Consider the following 19,926-nt stretch of genomic DNA (forward strand, 5'->3'; position numbering starts at 1 on the left):
ATTCAAGTAACCATATCATACCTTCAACTCTATCTTTTCCACCCTCTAAACACTATAAATAGACCCCCAATTCTTCACAAATTCCTCACACCAAAAAATTAGATAACTCCCTTCTCTATTCCTCAAACTCACGGCCATCACTTTCTTCCTCTATTTCTTTCTTGTTTGCTCAAATAAACACCGCAACCGCACCACCATTGCTGCCTTCAATTGCTACCCTACTACCGCCCTTTTTCCTCCACCTACTGCTGCTGCCGTAAGATAGGTGTTCCTTAGTTGTTCTTTGTTTCCTTGCTGTACATGCATCGTAACAAAAAAAAAAAAAATAAAAAAAAAATAACCCTTCCATCCTACTTCATACTATTTCGTACTATTACGTACTATGTTCCTTATTACTACTTTACTCTATTATTACTATAGATTATTACTATAGATTATTAATTTGAAATTAAAACAAAGTTATTATTGTTTTTTTTAAAGTAATACAAGTTTGATGGTTTGGTAACTCATGCACAAGTAGAATGGTGTTTATGGTTTTGTGTTATTTTGTTAACCTTATATTAATTAAGGTTATTTTAATTGTGTAGAAGGATTCCCCTGATCGTGGTCAAGTGTAGTAGTCGTACCTTAATTGTCATCGTGATCAAGGTACGTATAGGTGGCTAGGTCCTTGATACAAAGTATTGAATGCGTGTTTTATTTCCGTAATTGTTAAATATTACGATGAGTTAAAAAAATATAATTTTTATGACTTAAAGGTTTTATCTTTAAAAGTGTTGTTTAATTTAATAAAAGTTGTTTATAAACCACTTGATTACATGTTATTGAATTAAAGGAATTTATTTAATACTTGCAAATCATTATGGGCCTGAGTATTTAATATTTATTGTCCCTCTATTCGGGACTGGTTAAGTAAGACCATGAGCTTTGTATGATCTAGTCTTTCCTCGAGTACAGTTTAACTTGCTTGGGGGGTGTGCACACTTAGGCGAGGAAAATTGATTTTGGAAATTCATCTAAAATTGGAATTCTATGGGTTTGGAAAGTTTCTATTAATGGACGTTACTACTTTTGGAAGATTTAAATTTAGAAATTAAAGTCTAATTTTTGAAAGTGACTTTTGGCAAGTTTGAATTGGAATAATTATTTCGAAAGCATGTTTGTCTAGTAAAAGCACTTATATGCCTTGCACTTATATGTACTTAGCGTTTTTACTAACCCGTTTTCCTTTTTGTTTTGGTTTGCCCTGTTTACCACTATTGGTAAGCAATTTTGATTTCAGGTGTGAATTGAAGTTGATCGTGCGCATACTTGAGTCGGGATTGGGATCACTTAGTTAGGAGTTTGTTCATTCACAAGTCAGACATGTATTATTTGGAGTATTATTTCTTTTTCAAACTATATAATGTAGTTATTACATTATGAATAAAGTCAGTTATTTTTCCGCTGTCATTATTAGTAGTTAAAAAGCCTTACGTTTTCACGTGACGGTAATACGCCCAAGTCTATCTCTACGGTATTTTATACGTATAAATATAGTATTTACGTAGAGGGAGATTTGGGGGTGTTACAAAGTGGTATCAGATTTTCGGGTCTAAGAAAGATTAAAAATTGGAAATAAAATTGTGGGTAGACTTAGGATGGGCATATAGGATTGATAGAGTTTCGTATTTTTTTAAAGTAATACTATTTCCCTATATATATATATAAAAAAATATTTTCGTATTTGGAAAGATGATTGAGAAAAGGATTCTCGAGTTATCTTTGGAGGCCTATAATGGGTACGACTCTCTGTCTAGGAAAGGCTCGCCTCGACGCTGTAGGTAACTTTCCTGGGAGGTGCGGGCTCGACCGTCTAATATCATGAATCGAGTACATTATTTTTGAAAATAAAATGAATTGAAATTATTGATTTTGGAAACAACTTATGTGCATTAGTCTAAGAATATGGTCAGTCGTTTGTGTGTTCATGGAATTTCAAGTTCCATTGGTATTTATTTTGGATGTATCCTTGAGGAAATTTGAATTACTTACTTAAATAGCTGTGTTATCACAGATGATGGAAACTGTTAGAAGACATTTCTTTGATCAAGGCTAGTAAAATCGGACGTTATATCTGTGCGTGATTTTATAACAGACATTGTTTGGCATGCTATCGATATCAAAAGAAACAAGAATATGAAATTTATGAGCGAAGAACCATGGATCATCCTACTGGCCTTAGTCCACTTACCCAACACACCTAAATATGAATTGTTGATAAAAAAGTATAAGGATTTAATTACACCTCATGGGCTTTGGAACATCGAAATCCACATGCATGAAGGAAAATGGCTAGGAACCTTGACCAATTTTAAGGCAGACCTACATTACACTGAGATTAACTGGAGCATACCCTCGAGACCAATGGTTGCTGAAACCCCTCTTCAACTTACACCACAAGTAGTAGAAACCTTAAATAATCTAAACCATGACATGCCACCCTTACCACCTCCACGTTTGCATCTTGACTATACATCATCCGATGACTTAGAAATTCCTCACCCAAATGACTTTGAATCTCCACCTCATTCCCCCGAATCTCCTTTTCCAAGAAGCCAAGTATGTAGCCCAAACTACAGTTCAAACCGTAACCCCAGCCCATATGTTAGCCCGAACTGTAATTCTAGTTATGGCTCGTGTCGTAGCCCAACCTATAGTGAGTATAATCTCACCTTTTTGCTTGAACTTAACTAAAACTTAACCTACATGGCTAAACCTTTAGATCCTGATTCCCCTCAGCTTTCCACAGGAAACACGGGTGACGTGGCCAGAAAAGATGATCCAACAAGCTAAGACAAAGACTAGAATTTCATAATAGCAATTTTTTTTTTTTTTTTTTTGTAGCAAGTTGTTTTGTTTGTCTTGTATGCCAAATAGTGGCCCTTATGAATTCTTAGATACATTACTTGTTTTAATAAGCCTATGTGGCTAAGTATGAAGTTTAAATAATTAATAGAGTTCCATGGAGTTTTCTTTATATAATAAAATGAGTATCTATTATTCTGAGTTGTTCAGGATGTCTCTGAGAGCCGGAAATAGTAGACGCACTGGTTCCAAAATAAGCGCTACTCTTAGGAAACTAAATACCATTGCTAAAAAAATGAGCCAACTGGTGAGTTAAGGGAACCGTAGCAACGACTTAGATCAGTTTGGGGAAGTTTTTAAGAGGATGCAGCTGCTAAGCCACCCACTTACCTTGGAAAGGAGGATCCCGCTAGTTTGGAGAATTAGATAAGGGAATTTGACAAGTTGTTTGATGCCATTAACTGTCCTGAAGAATTAAAGGTTAACAATGCTGTGTATTACTTGAGAGAAGAAGCTGATCTGTGGTGGAGTCAAAACCGGGATAGGCTTTTAGAAACCCCTAACTTTGGATGGAAAGAGCTGAAGAAGGCAATAAGAGACAAGTTTTACCCCGCCTACCTGAAAAAGCAGAAATGCATGAAGTTTACCAACATGAGAATGGGGAATATGACCATCAATGAATATTATAACAAATTCATTGAGTTAATGAGGTTTGCACCGGAGGTAGTACCCACGGAAGAGTTGAAAGCCCAAAGGTTCGAGCAAGGTTTGACCTTAAGCCTTCAGGGAAAGTTGGGAGGAGTAACCTTTGAAACCCTAGACGAGGTCTATGGGAGAGCTGCCCACCTACATGGGATCCGGGGAAGAGAGTTAGAGAACTCAACTGGAGGGAAAAGTAAGAGTGATGGGGGTCACCTGGAGTTGATAAGAGGCCTAAGATTGGGGAGAGTTCTGAGGGAAATGGGCAATTCAACAGGAGGGACAATAAAGGAAACCTTGGGAAGGGAGCTATTGGACAGGGAAATAATAACCGAGGGAATGGGAATAACACTAGACCCAAGAGAAGTTATTTCTGTAAAAGATGTGAGAAAAACCACCCAGGGAAGGACTGTGAGGGAAACCCAGTGACTTGTCGTTACTGTCAGAAACTAGGGCATCGAGAGTATGAGTGTAGCACCAAGGAGAAGGATGTTAACATGGGGAAAGTCCAAGAGACAAATAACCCACCCAAACCACCTCAGACCAATGGATCAACTTAGAAGAATGGAACCAGTAGCGGTGCAGGAACGACTCCTAAGGGTCGTGTGTTCGTGATGAATCGTTATGAGGCTGAGGCTTCTAATGATGTTGTAATTGGCACTTTCCTGGTTTGTTCTTTGAATGCTAGAGTCCTGTTTGATTCAGGTGCGTCTCATTCTTTTGTTTCAAAATCTCCAGTCCAGAGATTAAAGTTAGAGAGTCCATTGTTAGTGTCTCTAGATGTTTCTATTCCAACTGGGGAAGTGAGGAATTGTTTGAAGTTGTATAAAGTGGTACCTATCACCATAGCCGGAGTGGATTTTCCTTCAAATTTGATTGAGTTTGAATTGCAAGACCTTGATGTGGTTTTAGGGATGGGCTAGTTGGGAAAGTATAAGGCTCACATAGATTGTGCTTCTTAAAAAATGAAATTGTTAGGTCCGGGTAAAGTGACGGTGACCTATAGGAAGGAAGGGAATAGTTCAGGGATCAAAATCATTTCTGCCTTGCAATTTCGGAATTGTGTCAGGAAGGGTTATCCTATTTACATGTGTAGTGTTCAGGAAGTGAGAAAGGAAGATAAGAAGGATGAGAGTATTCTAGTAGTTGAAGAATTTCCAGACGTCTTTCCTGATGAGATACCAAGTATGCCACCAGTAAGGGATGTTGAGTTCACCATTGACTTAGTTCCGGGGACTGGACCTATTTCAAAGGCTCCATATAGGATGGCTTCAGCTGAGATGAAGGAACTAAAAATTTAGTTAGATGACTTGTTGGACAAGGGATATATTTGAACTAGTTCTTCTCCATGGGGTGCTCCAGTGCTCTTTGTGAAAAAGAAGGATGGAAGTTTAAGGTTGTGCATAGACTATCGGGAGTTGAATAATGTGAGAATCAAGAATAAGTATCCTTTGCCTAGAATTGATGATTTGTTTGATTAGTTGAAAGGGGCTGGAATATTTTCCAAGATAGATTTGAGGTCAAGGTACCATCAGTTGAGGATTGCAGAGCAAGACATTCCCAAAACTGCTTTTAGGACTTGTTATGGTTATTATGAGTTCATAGTTATGCCATTTGGGTTAACTAATGCACCTGCAGTGTTCAAGGATTTGATGAATCGAATCTTTAGGCCATATTTGGATAAGTTTGTGGTGGTTTTCATTGATGATATCTTGATCTATTCCAAGAATAGGGAGGAACATGAGGACCATTTGAGGAAAGTATTGTTAACCTTAAGGGAACACCAGTTGTATGCCAAACTATTGAAATATGAGTTTTGGTTGGAAAAAGTAGCCTTTTTGGGTCATGTGATTTCTAAGGAGGGAGTTTCATTAGATCTCGTAAAGGTTAATGCAGTGAGTGAATGGCCAATACCTAAGAGTGTGTCAGATGTTCGGAGTTTCTTGGGGTTGGCAGGCTATTATCGGAGATTTGTGAAGGATTTTTCGAGGATTGCGAGGCCCATGACAAACTTTATGAAGAAGGAATGTAAGTTTATTTGGACCCAGGAGTGTGAACAGGCATTCCAGAGCTTGAAAGACAAGTTAACCTCGGCACCAGTGTTGGCTTTGCCAGATGAAAGTGGGCAATATGAGGTGTATAATGATGCATCGAAGTTTGGATTGGGTTGTGTTTTAATGTAGAATCGGAGGGTCATTGCATATGCTTCGAGACAGTTGAAAACACATGAGGTGAACTATCCAACCCATGACTTGGAATTAGCTGCAATTGTGTTTGCTTTGAAAATTTGGAGACACTACCTATATGGGGTAACTTGTAAAATATTCACAGATCACCAGAGTCTAAAATACATCTTCACCCAGCAGTACTTGAACTCAAGACAGAGACGATGGTTGGAGTTTATGACAGATTATAATGTGAATATCCAATATCATGAGGGGAAAGCTAATGTGGTAGCTGATGCCTTAACTAGGAAAACCAGTTATTCGATAAATATGATGATTTTGCCTGACCAGCTGTGTGTAGAATTTTAGAAGATGAATTTGGAAGTGGTGGAGCACGGAGAGGTCAACAAGATGTTGAATGCCTTGGCAGTGGAACCTTCTATTTATGATGAGATTAGGGAAAGTCAATTGGGACACTCGAAGTTGAAGGCAATAAAAGAGAAGATTGAGGATGGGCAGGTTTTGGACTTTACCATTGCAGACGAGGGAAGTATTCGATTCAAAGGGAGATGGTGTGTTCCACAACATCGTGGGGACATCAAACAGAGACTGATGGAGGAGGCCCATAGTTCTCCTTACTCAATACATCCTGGAGGGGATAAGTTGTAAAAGGATATGAAGAAGGTCTTTTGGTGGCCAAACATGAAGAGAGATGTAGCAGAGTTTGTGGCAAAATGCTTAACTTGTCAGAAGGTGAAGATCGAGCATCGAAGGCCACAAGGAATGGTTTAACCTCTGGAAGTACCAAAGTGGAAGTGGGATTTGATCTCTATGGACTTCGTGGGGGCATTACCAAGGACCAGGGAAGGAAATGACACTATTTGGGTTATTGTGGATCGATTGACTAAGTCTGCAACCTTTATACCTATGAAAAGCACTTGGTCTATGGATCAGTTGGGAAGGGCATATATGAAGTTTGTGGTGAAGTACCATGGGGTGCCTGCAGATATCATTTTAGATCGTGATTCGAGGTTCCTGTCTAACTTCTGGCAAAGTTTACAAAAGGCCATGGGAACTAAGTTATTGATGAGTACAACTTTTCACCCCGCAACTGATGGTCAGATTGAAAGGACCATACAGACTTTGGAAGACATGTTGAGAGCATGTGTATTGGAGTATCAAGGTTCATGGGAAGATCACTTAGACTTGATTGAGTTTTCATATAATAATAGTTACCATGTAAGCATAGGGATGGCCCCATTTGAAGCCCTGTATGGAAGGAAATGTAGGAGCCCAGTTTGTTGGAGTGATATAAGTGAAACCGTTGTACTTGGGCCTGAAATGATTGAGGAAACTATTAAGTAAGTGAAGTTGATCCAGGAGAAAATCAAAGCAGCCCAAGATAGACAAAAGAGTTACACTGATGAGAAGCGTAGAGATGTAGATTTTCAAGTTGGAGAGAAGGTTTTGCTGAAAATATCCCCTATGAAGGGAGTAATGAGATTTGGCAAGAAGGGGAAATTGAGCCTAAAATACATTGGGCCATATGAGATTCTTCAGAAAGTAGCATATAAATTGGACTTACCCAACGAGTTGGAAAGGGTGCACAATGTTTTTCATGTGAGTCAGATTCTCAAGTATGTTCCTGATGTTACACATGTGCTAGAACCGGAGGCAATTGAGCTAGATGAGAGTTTGACTTATGAAGAAAGACCAGTGAGAATTTTAGACAGTAAAGTCAGAAGCACCAGAAACAAGGATGTGAAGATAGTTAAGGTTCTATTGTTGAACCATAAGGTTGAGGAAGCAACTTGGGAGGCTGAGGCAGAAATGCGTAAAAAGTACCATAACCTATTCATGGTGAATGGTTAAGTTACGGGGACGTAACTTCCTTTTAAGGGGGGGGGGGGGGGGGGAAGAATGTGATAGAGTTTTGCGCTTTTCTTTTTATGTCTTTAAGTGAGTCTTTTGAGTCAAGTCCTTAGGGTGTGCATGAACTTACTAAATTTTAACTAATTTAAGGTATTAAATGTTTCTAAGTTTCGGGACGAAACTTGTTTTAAGGGGGGTATACTGTAATACCTCAAATTTTCGGAAAATATTTTAATAATTTCTTGAATTATTTAATTTGGAGCCAAAATGAATTTTAAATTTTGGCGCCAAATATAAGTATTTAACCATTTGAAAAATTGATTATTTTCGGATCTCTAAATTAATTATATTTTATTAGACGTTCCATATTTTATTATGTACATATTATTTTCCGGATTTTTAATACTTAACAATTTCAATAGTTTTACAACTAATTTACGTAAACTAATTTTGGCCTTGATATTATCTAAGGTATTTCTACTTAATTTTGCAATGATAAATTTGATCTAATTACCAAAATTAATTTTTTTCTTAAATTAAAAAAAAAAAATGATTTCCGTAGGATTTAAAAAAAAAGGAAAAAAAAAAACACAGATTTTTTACGTGAAGACCTTGGTTTTATTAAGATGATTTTTTTGTTTTTTTGATAAACATACTTTCTTAACCTCTAGGCTTTTTTTCATTATCCTATTTTGCTTCCTATCATCATTCTTCCAACCACATGTATATGTATCTAAATTTCTTCTCATCTTTTAACCCAACTACTAACCTAGACTCAATTTGATCCAAGTACTTTAACAAACCCCAAAACTTATCATATTTTCAAGTAACCTTATCATACCTTCAACTCTATCTTTTCCACCCTCTAAACACTATAAATAGACCCCCAAATCTTCACAAATTCCTCACACCAAAAAATTAGATAACTCCCTTCTCTATTCCTCAAACTCACGGCCATCACCTTCTTCCTCTATTTCTTTCTTGTTTGCTCACTGTAAATGGCATGATGCTTTTACTCATAAGACTAGAGATTGCATAATATTTAGAAATAAGATTTAGGATGAAATAGATAAAAAGCACATAAATTTCCCTGAGGAGAAAGTTAGCTCTTGCGAATTAGAGTTAGAGTTTTCACCAGAGTATGAAGTCTATGAAATGAATTGTTTTATGGTAAGTGCTGACATGGATATTGTGCATGTTAACATACAAACACTGGAAGAATTTACTGTTGCAGTCAGATTGTATGAGAGGCTAGTTAAGGAAGGATTAATTATGTCACCACAATGCTAAGATGATGACTATGAAGACATGATGATATGCAGATGGCACTTTAGTTCTGCTCATGCTACCAATGAATGTTTGGCCTTCAAAGGGTTTCTAAACAAGAAGATCAGAATGAATGCAGTGAGAATTTTAGAGCAAGAATACCAGGCGATGAATCTTGCTGAATTGAACCTTAAGGAAAGAAAGATAAAGCCAAGTCTTCTGAGAATGGTCAAAAAGCTCACATGTCATCTGATAAAATATTACAAAGAAGCAATTTAGTTGTTTCCTCTGCAAGTTAAGGAAAAAGAGGGGCTTAAGAATTTGCGACATAATCTTTGTCATTCTTGTGCAGATCTGTTACATTTTGAGTTGGTTAGAACTAAGACCATCCAAATGATCTAGATTGGATACCTAGACATAAAAGAGTCCATCATAAGAAGAGGACAATGATTGACAATCTGACCACTTCTGCGATGAACAGGCTGGGATATTATAAGGTGAATGAGGGAAAGGAAAACTTTTTACCCATGGCCAAACGAGACAACTATGTGAGCATGAAAAGGAGAACAGAAGGAGTGTTGAAGGGTAAGGTGACAAAGAATAATAATCTGAAGCTCAAGGAGAAAAGGAAATCCATAAAAAAGACGAAATCAGTCAGAAGAAGTTTAAGCAGCTAGATTCAGGCGATGATAGTTTAATTAGATAAAGATGCTTTAAAAAGAGGTGTCCTCAGAACCATTTTGTTAGGAAATAAAGGATATAGTTGTGTTTGATTAATGTGAAACAAGTCAATAAAAAATAAGAACGAGAAAAAAATAAAGAAGATAAACAGAGAACACAAGGATCTATGTGGTTCGGTCAAATTAGACCTACATCCACGGGTGGGTGATTCGAGAGCTTCTTCACTATAATGGAGAAAGAACAAGAGAATAATACAAGGAGTCCTAAATCTAATGGCTCAAAAGCTATGATCTAATTGATCAACTAAAGGGTCCTTTTACAACACAAGGAAACCCTAATAAAACCCTAAATTGTTCCCCAAGTATACTCTAATAGCCGTCATAGAAAAGATATAATTTTAGGAAATATTCCATAAGCTATCCTAGAAACTACCAAGCTATAGCTCGGCAGCTAGCTCAAGCTTGCTGCATATCTTCATAGGGCCGAGATATAGCTCAATCGCATAGAGCTATAGCTCGCAACCTCGTCGCAACTTTCTTGGTTCGTCAGGTCTTCGTAAAACGACCATAACTTTCTCGTTTCTTATCAAAATTGGGCATACAACCTACCGTTGGAAAGCTCTTGAAACATGATATCACCTCCAACTTGAATCACCTCAAAATCATTTATAGTTTAAGAGATATCTATATTCAAAGTCATCCTATTAGATTTTGAATCACAATCTAACAAATCTCCGCCTTGACTTGAAATCGACCAAAACAAGGTAACTTCACCTTGAACCAAAAAACCAAGAAGTAATTCTCATAAGAAAACAAAGAACCTCCACCTTAAACATAAAAGGAATGGTGTCCTTCAAACAAGTGTATTATTCTGATAGAGGGTTCAAAATAAATTATGGAGTTAATTATTCAGTGAATTCAAGTGATCGAAAGGTCGGGCTAGAGGCCATCTCTGATCAGTGAGATAAATTATATTAATCTCACAGCTTTCCTTTAACAGAATTCAACGGGTCACACCCAAGCGTGCAACCAAACTAAGACAACGAATGAAGCCGAAGGCCTTAATACGTTAAACAAGAGGATACGTACTCCGACATCGGATTATCAGCTTAGAGCGTCGAAGCCGAACATCGAACGTCGAGTTAAATTCTGAGAATTAACGAGATGTACAAATAAGTCAAACAACAATTAGAAAGTTAAAGTGTATAGCCCTAGCCTCATATTGGCATAGCCATACGAGGGCTAGGCTAGCACATGCTTCCACAAGCCAGTAATGGCCGCAAGCACAAGCAGCCCGCAAGGGCGTGCGGGCTTGCGTGTAGCAGCATGGCGCGCTAAGCAAGCCTGCATGCCAGCAGCTCGTAGTAGGTTTGCCGGCATCGTGCGCCAACAAGCCTGCAACAAGCGCCAGCTTGCGAGGCCTACTGGCAGGCCCGGTAAGGCAGCCAGCAGTGCACAGCAGACTAACAAGTGCGGTGGGCTTGCGGTGCGGCCAGCAGGCCCATGTCGAGTCCACAAGGCGTTGATAGGCCATTCCTTATTGCCCAAGGATGTTGACCGGTCTTGCCTTATTGTGATTGGTGGGTTTGGTGGCTTGGGGAACAAGGAGGCCATGTGGCTCTCCTTGTGGTCCTCACCTAACCACTCCCATGTAATTGCCATTTGTTGTTTGATTATTTGTTATTTGCATTTTAATTTATTTTAGAATTTAATTAAAAGCATTTATTTCTCAACTTTGCAAAGTCCCACATTGATTGGAAATCAAAGGGATGGAGATACTTCTCCTATAAATACCCAAGGCCTCCCTTAGGATTTGTTACACGAGTTAAACTCTATACAAGGCATCTCAATTGAGAAAACCTTATAAATAGATCTTCTTATTAGTAGTCTTAATATTACCCTAGCCGGTAATATTAGCCAAGTTTGGGCGCGTGGGTGGATAGCATTTGAGGGGTCGCGTTTGAGGCTCTTTCTCCGTTCGTGAGTTCGTGTTCGTGCTAAGTGGAAAACACGCATCAAGGGTATGATCGTCTTTTTCTCTTTCTCTCTCTGTCTTTATTATTATGTGCTTATTGTTTAATTAATTGTATGCATGTTTAGTTGCTTTAATTTATGTACGGATCTTTGGGCAGGTTTTGTTTCTGCGCGGGTTGGACACCGCAAAACCCAATAAAACAAAAGTCCATAAGCCTACTCACATTAGGCTATTAACAAACCGACATCTTGCATAACTTGTTAACCGGTGCATCTCCGAACACAAAATTCCGTACACTAAACCATCACATGGCCTAGATTAAGAGTATAATGTCTCGATGCCAAGCATGCTTATCAAAATTAAACAAACTCTCTTCAAACACTTCATTATCTCAAAACCAAACTAAAAAACTTAAGCATTCTAAAAAATAAAAATTACATCAATAATTTCTAAATTGCAATTGTACTTAACAAATCATAAAAGTACCAAAATTGAGATAAGAAATAGCATAACTAGAACAAATTCTAATGCATAACCAAGATTGCTAATTTATTACAAACGAAAATCAAAAGCAATCTATCATAGACTCCATACCAAAAATCCACACGGTTTCTCGTTTCACCAAGAGATCTGAAAGAGGCACTTATCATGATGAGATCGTAGAAACCGCAACCCCGAAGCTCGTAACCCTAAAGTATATAATCATCATTATCGTCAGTGTTGGCAATATTTGCGGATTTGTCCTCATTGGACTTCTCCTCATTCTTCTTCCTCAATTTCCAATAGTCGGCTTTGATATGACCCTTCACATGACAATAGTTACAAACTTTTCTTTACCAAAATTTTTATTACCACCATGAGCAACCAAAGCATTATTTTGAGTTGGATTATTAGTTTTTTTTTTAACCAATTTATTGTCAATTAAATGTCTATGGGTTAAAACATCCTTAACATCCTCCAAACTCAAATCATCTTTACCATACAATAAAGTATCTCGAAAGTGCTTATACGGAGACGGTAAAGAACACAACAACCTAATAGTCATATCCTCATCATCGATCTCAACATCGGTGATTTACAAATCCATAATAATAGAGAAGAATTCATCTAAATAAGACTTAAGCGGTTTACCTTCTTCTAGACGAAGATCATGAAGTCTATATTTGAGTAGTAGACGGTTGGTCACGCTCTTTGTCATATAAAGTGACTCCAACTTTAACCACAAACCCGCATCAGTCGTCTCCTTGGCAACCTCTCTCAAAACATCATTAGAGAGACATAATTGAATTGCCGAAAGAGCCTTCAAATTGATCTCCTTGCACTTATCCAACGTCATGCAGGAAGGCCTTTTGGATACACCTTCAAGAGCCTTGTGACAGCCACTTTGAACCAAGCTAGCTTTCATCTTCAATTGCCATTGGCAAAAATTCAATTGCCTATAAAATTTCTCAATGTCAAATTTCATTGGCATAATTTAATCAAGCTAATCTATATTCACCTAAGACCTAAGATCTTCAAATTTGGCTCTGATATCAATTTGTTAGGAAATAAAGGGTATAGTTGTGTTTGATTAATGCGGAGCAAGATAATGAAAAATAAGAACGAGAAAAGAAATAAAGAAGATAAACAAACGACACAAGGATTTACATAGTTCAATCCAATTAGACCTACATCCACGGGTGGGGGATTCGAGAGCTTCTTCACTATAATGGAGAAAGAACGAGAGAATAATACAAGGAGTCCTAAATCTAATGGCTCAAAAGATATGATCTTTTGATCAACTAAAGGGTCCTTTTATAACACAAGGAAACCCTAATAAAACCCTAAATTGTTCCCCAAGTATACTCTAATAGCCGTCGCAGAAAAGATATAATTTTAGGAAATATTCCATAAGTTATCCTAGAAACTACCAAGCTATAGCTCGACAGCTAGCTCAAGCCTGCCGCAAGTCTTCATAGGGCTGAGCTATAGGTCACTTGCATAGAGTTATAGCTTGCAACCTCGTCGCAACTTTCCAGGTTCGTCAGGTCTTCGTAAAACGGCCATAACTTTCTCGTTTCTTATTGGAATTGGGCGTATGACCTACTGTTGGAATGTTCTTAAAACAAGCTATCATCTCCAACTTGAAACACCTCAAAAATAACTTATAATATCTTCATTCAAAGTCAGCCCTATTAGATTTCGAGTCATAATCTAACACATTCCATCACAAATTGTTCAATCTGGAGTTGACATAGTGATTGAGCAATCAACAGGTGGTGAAAAGTCTACCGAATTGCCTATCGATGATATCTAGAAAGCTTAGTTGAGGACTGATGGCCACAGATCAACTTGCATCTGAGTTAGTAGACTATGACCTGGAGAGTCTTGAGTTGGAGGTGTCAAAATCGGATTCGGAATTTCTCTCAAAGTATTTAGAGGAGGATTGCAAGGCAGATTGTAATATTGTGACTTTACCAGCGGAGTTTAGAGCTCAAGTGGTGAAGCCTGAAACCAGTTCATGGGCAGATAAAGTGGATCAGGCAGAAGCTGCAGGTAAGTATGAACTCTCTATCTTATATGCTGAGTTTAATAAAGCAACATCTAGTTCACCTAGTAGAGAAATAGTAACACATAATCAGGAGAAGTTAGTCATTCGATATTTGTTAAAAAATTACAATGTTAATAGGGCACATAACAAACCTCTTTTTGTGACTGTGAATTTCGAAGGGCATGAGCTAGGAAAAGGATTAGTCGATACCAGGGCTACTTTAAATCTAATGCCTTTGTCTATTTTTCATAAAATTTGTAAAATCACAAAAGATTAGGCTAGTGTTAAGATTAATATAACTGGTTTCAATGGTATGTCTAAACGTACTGAAGGATTAGCATGTAGTGAAATCCAAGTAGGTACCACTAGGATTATTTCAACATGTTTTATAGTAAGAGGAGAAGCATATTGTATGCTATCCTAGGTAGAGAATGGTTGCATCAAATGTATGCTATCTCTTTATCTTTACATCAGAAAATAATATTATGGAATGGTGATGAATACGAGGTAGTTTGTGCTGATGTAGAGGATTTTATGATTGATACTAACCAAGATTTTCCCAGGGTTCTTATGAAGTCAACAAAAAAAAAAAAAAAACAGATGATATTGTACTCAAACTTGATTCTTAGTCAGTTCCTAAACTGAAGGTGGTATTAAGTGCAATCACCAAGATAGAAGAGGCAGATGCAGATGAAGACAAACACAACTCACCTGCAGAGTCCAGTTTTGAATTTGGAGTACTTAAGATTGGATATGTTTAGTATCTTTTCTATGTACAATTTTAGTTTGACAAATCTTATGGATAATTACACAAAAAGCGATTTCAAATCTGGTACTTTATTCGGCTCTTCAAAATTTATATGCAAGTTATTACTCACAACATGATAAAGAGGTTAACACAAACATGAAGACTCCTGAATGTTTATTTGACTTCCCAAACTCTGATGACCATACTCGATCATTGCCAAACTCTGACAAGGAGATTAATGGTGGAGAAGAGAATAAAAAGTATGGGCTAAGAGTGAAGATATATATTTAACAGGAAGTCCATGATCCTCTAGAAGCAGTTAATCTTATAACGAATGATTATCCTAGATTCACTTATGTAAGTAAGGAATTACTTAACAAAGACAAGTCATTATTGGTTGACATACTTCATAAATTTAAAGATTGTTTCGCATGGGAGCATCATGAAATGCCTGGTATAGATCCTTCTTTCATCCAGTATAGGCTTCCCATTAAACCTAGTTACAATTATATAGTCCAGAATCCAAGACGTTTATCGCTAGAATTAATTTCAAAAATAAAGGAAGAAATTACTAAACTCTTGGAGGCAAGATTCATACAACCCACTAAATATGCAGAGTGGATAGCTAACATTGTTCCTCTGATTAAAAAGAATGGAAAAATCAGAATATGCATAGATTACAGATATATCAACACTGCATCCTGTAGACACCTGATTGTGTCCCCAAAAACCAAACCCAATGATGTGTATCTTTCACGTCTTTGATTATCGAGTTCAGTGAAGAGTAAAAGAGTCTCGTGAGATTCCCTTTACCCTTGATCATTTCTAACCTTTCCTTAAATGTTTTAGAACAAAATCATTAATTTCGCGTCTTTGAAAATCGTTCATTTTGTGTCCTTTTTATAAAAATGTACAAACTAGTCTATTTTTTGGTCCATAATCCTAGTCCAATTATTGTGTAGTTAGATGGGGTTGAAAAATCTTTCCAACGATATATTATAAGCCCAAATCTGACTTATAATGAAGAAGTTATGGCCAGAATAATAAACCAAGCCCGAACCAAGCCTTACCTGCGACCCAATGACCATGTGGATGGTCCATTAATCTTAACCTCATTCCTAAACCAATTAGAATTTATTACAAGCTTCTAGAATCCTCTAGAAGGTTGTTTTTGATCCTAAATCCCGTAGGATTTATTATTAGCTTCTAGAATCCTCTAGAAGGTTCGAATTTATCTTGTTTTTTGAAAAGATAAAGATTTAAGAATTTTATATCGGATAAAACATCTATTTTTCAATGATCCTAATCCATGCCAAAATAGAATACGTACTGATATTCGGTTAACCCAATCTGATTGGGAATAGAATTTTGTATAGATTCAATCTTTCAATAACCATCGCGCCGCGATGGAACCTGTTTTATTCTGATTCGGATTCTGACTCTTTTCTGATCCTTCGACCTTCTTTTTTCCTTAAAAATAGAGGTCGTTTCCCCCGTTTTCAATCATCAACAAGCTTGATCACCAACAATCATCATCAATACCCTTTTTAACATTCTCTCTCTTTCTCTTAGTTTTTCATATTCTTAGCCTTAGCCTAAACACATCCCAACACACATCCTTAATACTCTCTCCAATCAAACACCATAATTCCTTCACAGGATTTGAATACTCTTAGCCAACCTCGACGTTGTCTTCGACCTCGACGTGAAAGGTTGATAGTTGTAAGGGTTTGGTCCTAAATCTATATTTAAATTATTATTTGATTTATTTATTTGATTTAATCTTTCTTGAAGTTTACTAACGTGTGTATTGTTTTGATAGAAAGAGACACGAGACATCAAAGTAAGTAATTCGATTACTTGATTGATAGAAATCATGCTTAGAATAGTATTTTAATTCCTAGTATCATGTTAGGATGTTGATTTTGATTCCTAGTATCATGTTTAGGGTGTTAACTAGTATTTCTAATATCTTGTTGATTTCTAGTGTCATGTTTAAGATAACGCTTTCATTATAATTTTTATTAGTGACATACTAGGATTTGTTATTAATCCGTTTAGTATGATGCCTAGGATCTTACTAATGATGTTTTGATGATGATGATTGTTGTGTCAATAATTATGTTGCTTGATTATTCATTATTGACTGTTATTGCTTGATCACGCCCCTTCTTGCAGGTTTAAAGGGAATTTGTACTTCAAATCACGCCTAATAAGATAATTAATAATTTGCTTTAGGCTTAGTATGAATTTAATTCAAGTGATCGCCAATATTAGATTTATTTATGCATTAATAATCAACCAACGTAGATTAAAAAGGTTTAGGGCTAACTTATTGTATGTATGTTGATCGGAAAGCGCACATGAATATAATAAGAATTAAGTAGAGGCCGATTTAGGGCGGGTTAAATCCCTTTTAGGTTGGATTCGTACCATTATCGCCGAATATCCAGTCATGGTTCCGGACCACAATGGAGTTTGTGATCTCCGTGATCGTGAATGGGGTGTAACCTTCACACCCATGAATGGTTTACAAATTCCTAAAAGCATGATCACAGTGGGGCTCAAAGTTGAATTTGTCGACTCTTTTATCTCTAGCTTCCTTCCCTTTGGACGCCACCATGCCTAAAAGCATGATTATAGTGGGGCTCAAAGTTGAGTTTGAAAAATTCCCCACACATCCCCAAAGGATCAATACCCTATGTATGTAGCATATATGTTGGTAGATGCTTCATTAAGACATGAGTTTGTATCAACGCTAGACGGTTTTGCCAGGTATCACAAAATAAGGATCGCTGAAGATGATCGCTCAAAAATTGCATTTAGATGTCCGGGTTCTTTGGGACTCTATGAATATGTGGCAATGTCATTTAGGCTTAAGAACGCAGGGGCAACGTATCAAAGGGATATGAATCTCATATTTGATGAAATGATTGGTGACTTTATAGAGGTTTACATAGACGATGTTTTGGTAAAATCCCATGACTTATCAAAGCATTTAGAACATATCATTCTGGCTTTTGTAAGGATGAGGAAGTTCAATCTAAAGATGAACCCCCTTAAATTAAATGTGCCCTTGGGGTTAAAGCTAGTAACTTCTTAGGATTCCTTGTCCATAAGAATGACATTGAGGTCGACCAGGACAAAGCAAAGGTTGTTCTTGAAGCATCACTCCAACCAATAAAAAAGAGCCCCAAAAGTTCTTAGACAAATTAACTATGTTCGAAGGTTTATCACTAATCTCGCTGGAAAAATGAAAGTGTTTTCTCCTTTTCTTAAACTCGGACAAGGGGAAGAGTTTAAGTGGGAACCTGAACATCAAGAAGCCTTTGAACAATTTAAGATGAAGCTGGCTACTCCGCCAGTATTAATTCCTCTCAAAAAAAATGGAAAGCCTGTTAAGGTTGTATCTTTCAGTTACAAAAGATTCAATTGCAAGCATGCTAACCCAAGAGAATCAACAGGGTCATGAACAAGTAATTTTCTATCGACGTAGAATCTTACATGATACTGAAACCAGATACACTAACGTTGAGAAATGGTGTTTGAGTTTGTATGATGCTTCCATTAAACTTAATCATTATTTTTTGGCTTTCCCAGTAGAGATTGTTTCACCAATAGATGTGCTCAAATACTTATTGAATCACCCTTTCATTAAAGGAAGGTTGTGTAAATGGAGTATGCATCCATCACAATTCGAGCTGACTTAAGTGCCTCAAAAGGATGTGAAAGGACAGGCGCTGGTTGATTTCTTGGCTGCCCTTCCACCTATGGAGAATGTTATGGTGCAAGAAGAAAGACTATGGACTATGTTCTTTGATGGATCTAGTAGGAGAGAGTCAGCTGGAGCTGAAATTGTGATTTATTCACCTTCCGGTATAGTGACTAAGATGGCAATCACTTTCTCAACTCAATGCACAAATAATAAAGTAGAGTTTGAAGCCTTAGTGATTGGTTTGAGGACTCTGAAAGATATGGGAGTTACAAGGGTTAAGGTGTTAAGCGATTCGCAATGGGTGACAACCCAAGTAAACAAAGAGTATAAAGGAATTTCACCCTTAGCGATGACCTTTTTAACCATCATTCAAGAGTTTATCAATGCTTTTGAAATTCCAAGTCTCCCATATTCCGAGAGAAGAAAACATAGAGGCTGACTTTTTGGCACAACAAGCATTGCTGCCTGATGGTGAAGGTTTCGATGAATCAATTATCCATATAAACACATACAAATTCAAACCTTTAGATGAAAAAGTGAAGGCAAAAGTGCACAAGTACAATATCCTTGCTCAAGACATATATTGGAGGGAGGATATTAAGGAGTACTTGAGAGATCCCTCAAAAAGAAAAGTTACAGCAAAAGTTAGGCTAGCAGCTACCAAATACTTTCTTATGGGGAGTAAGGTGTATAGGAAAGATCCTCAAGGCATTTTACTAAGGTATGTTAGCACAAAGAAAGTGTTAACCATTTTAGCTGAGGTTCATCATGGGATTTGTGGGTCACGCAAAGCAGGGACTAAGAAGAGGTGGTTAATCCATCACATGGGATTTTATTGGCCTTCAGTTAGGCAAGATTGTTTGTAGTACATAAAAGGTTGTAAGCAATGTCGACGCTTTAGGCCAATAAGTAGGGCACCAACAATAAAATTACACCCCATTATGGCCTTTTAGAGGTTGGGAAATGGATGCAATTGGGCCCTGTAAACCTCCCTCATCAGCTAACCATGAGTATACCCTAATAGCTACAGATTACTTTACAAAGTGGATTGAGGTCCAAGTTTTCAGAAGCTTAAATACAAGGGCGATAATGTTGGTCTTGGAAGAGAAAATCTTTACAAGATACGGGATTCCAGAATCCATAACCGTGGATCAGGCAACCATGTTTACAGGACATGAGTTTAATTCCTATCTCAAGGAATTTGAGATTCAAAATATTTATTCAACCCCTTATTTTACTCAAGCAAATGAATAGGTCGAAGCCACTAATAAAGTAGTTTATAAAGGGATTACTAAGATGTTGGATGAAAATCCTAAAAATTGGCATATTCTCCTGCACTATGCTACTTGGGCATATAGAACGTCAAAGAGAGATGCAATAGGAACTACTCCTTACCAACTAGTGTATGGACATGAACTTGTTGTACCAG

This window comes from Chenopodium quinoa, unplaced genomic scaffold, assembly GCF_001683475.1.
Source record: "Chenopodium quinoa cultivar QQ74 unplaced genomic scaffold, ASM168347v1, whole genome shotgun sequence".
NCBI lineage: Eukaryota > Viridiplantae > Streptophyta > Magnoliopsida > Caryophyllales > Amaranthaceae > Chenopodium > Chenopodium quinoa.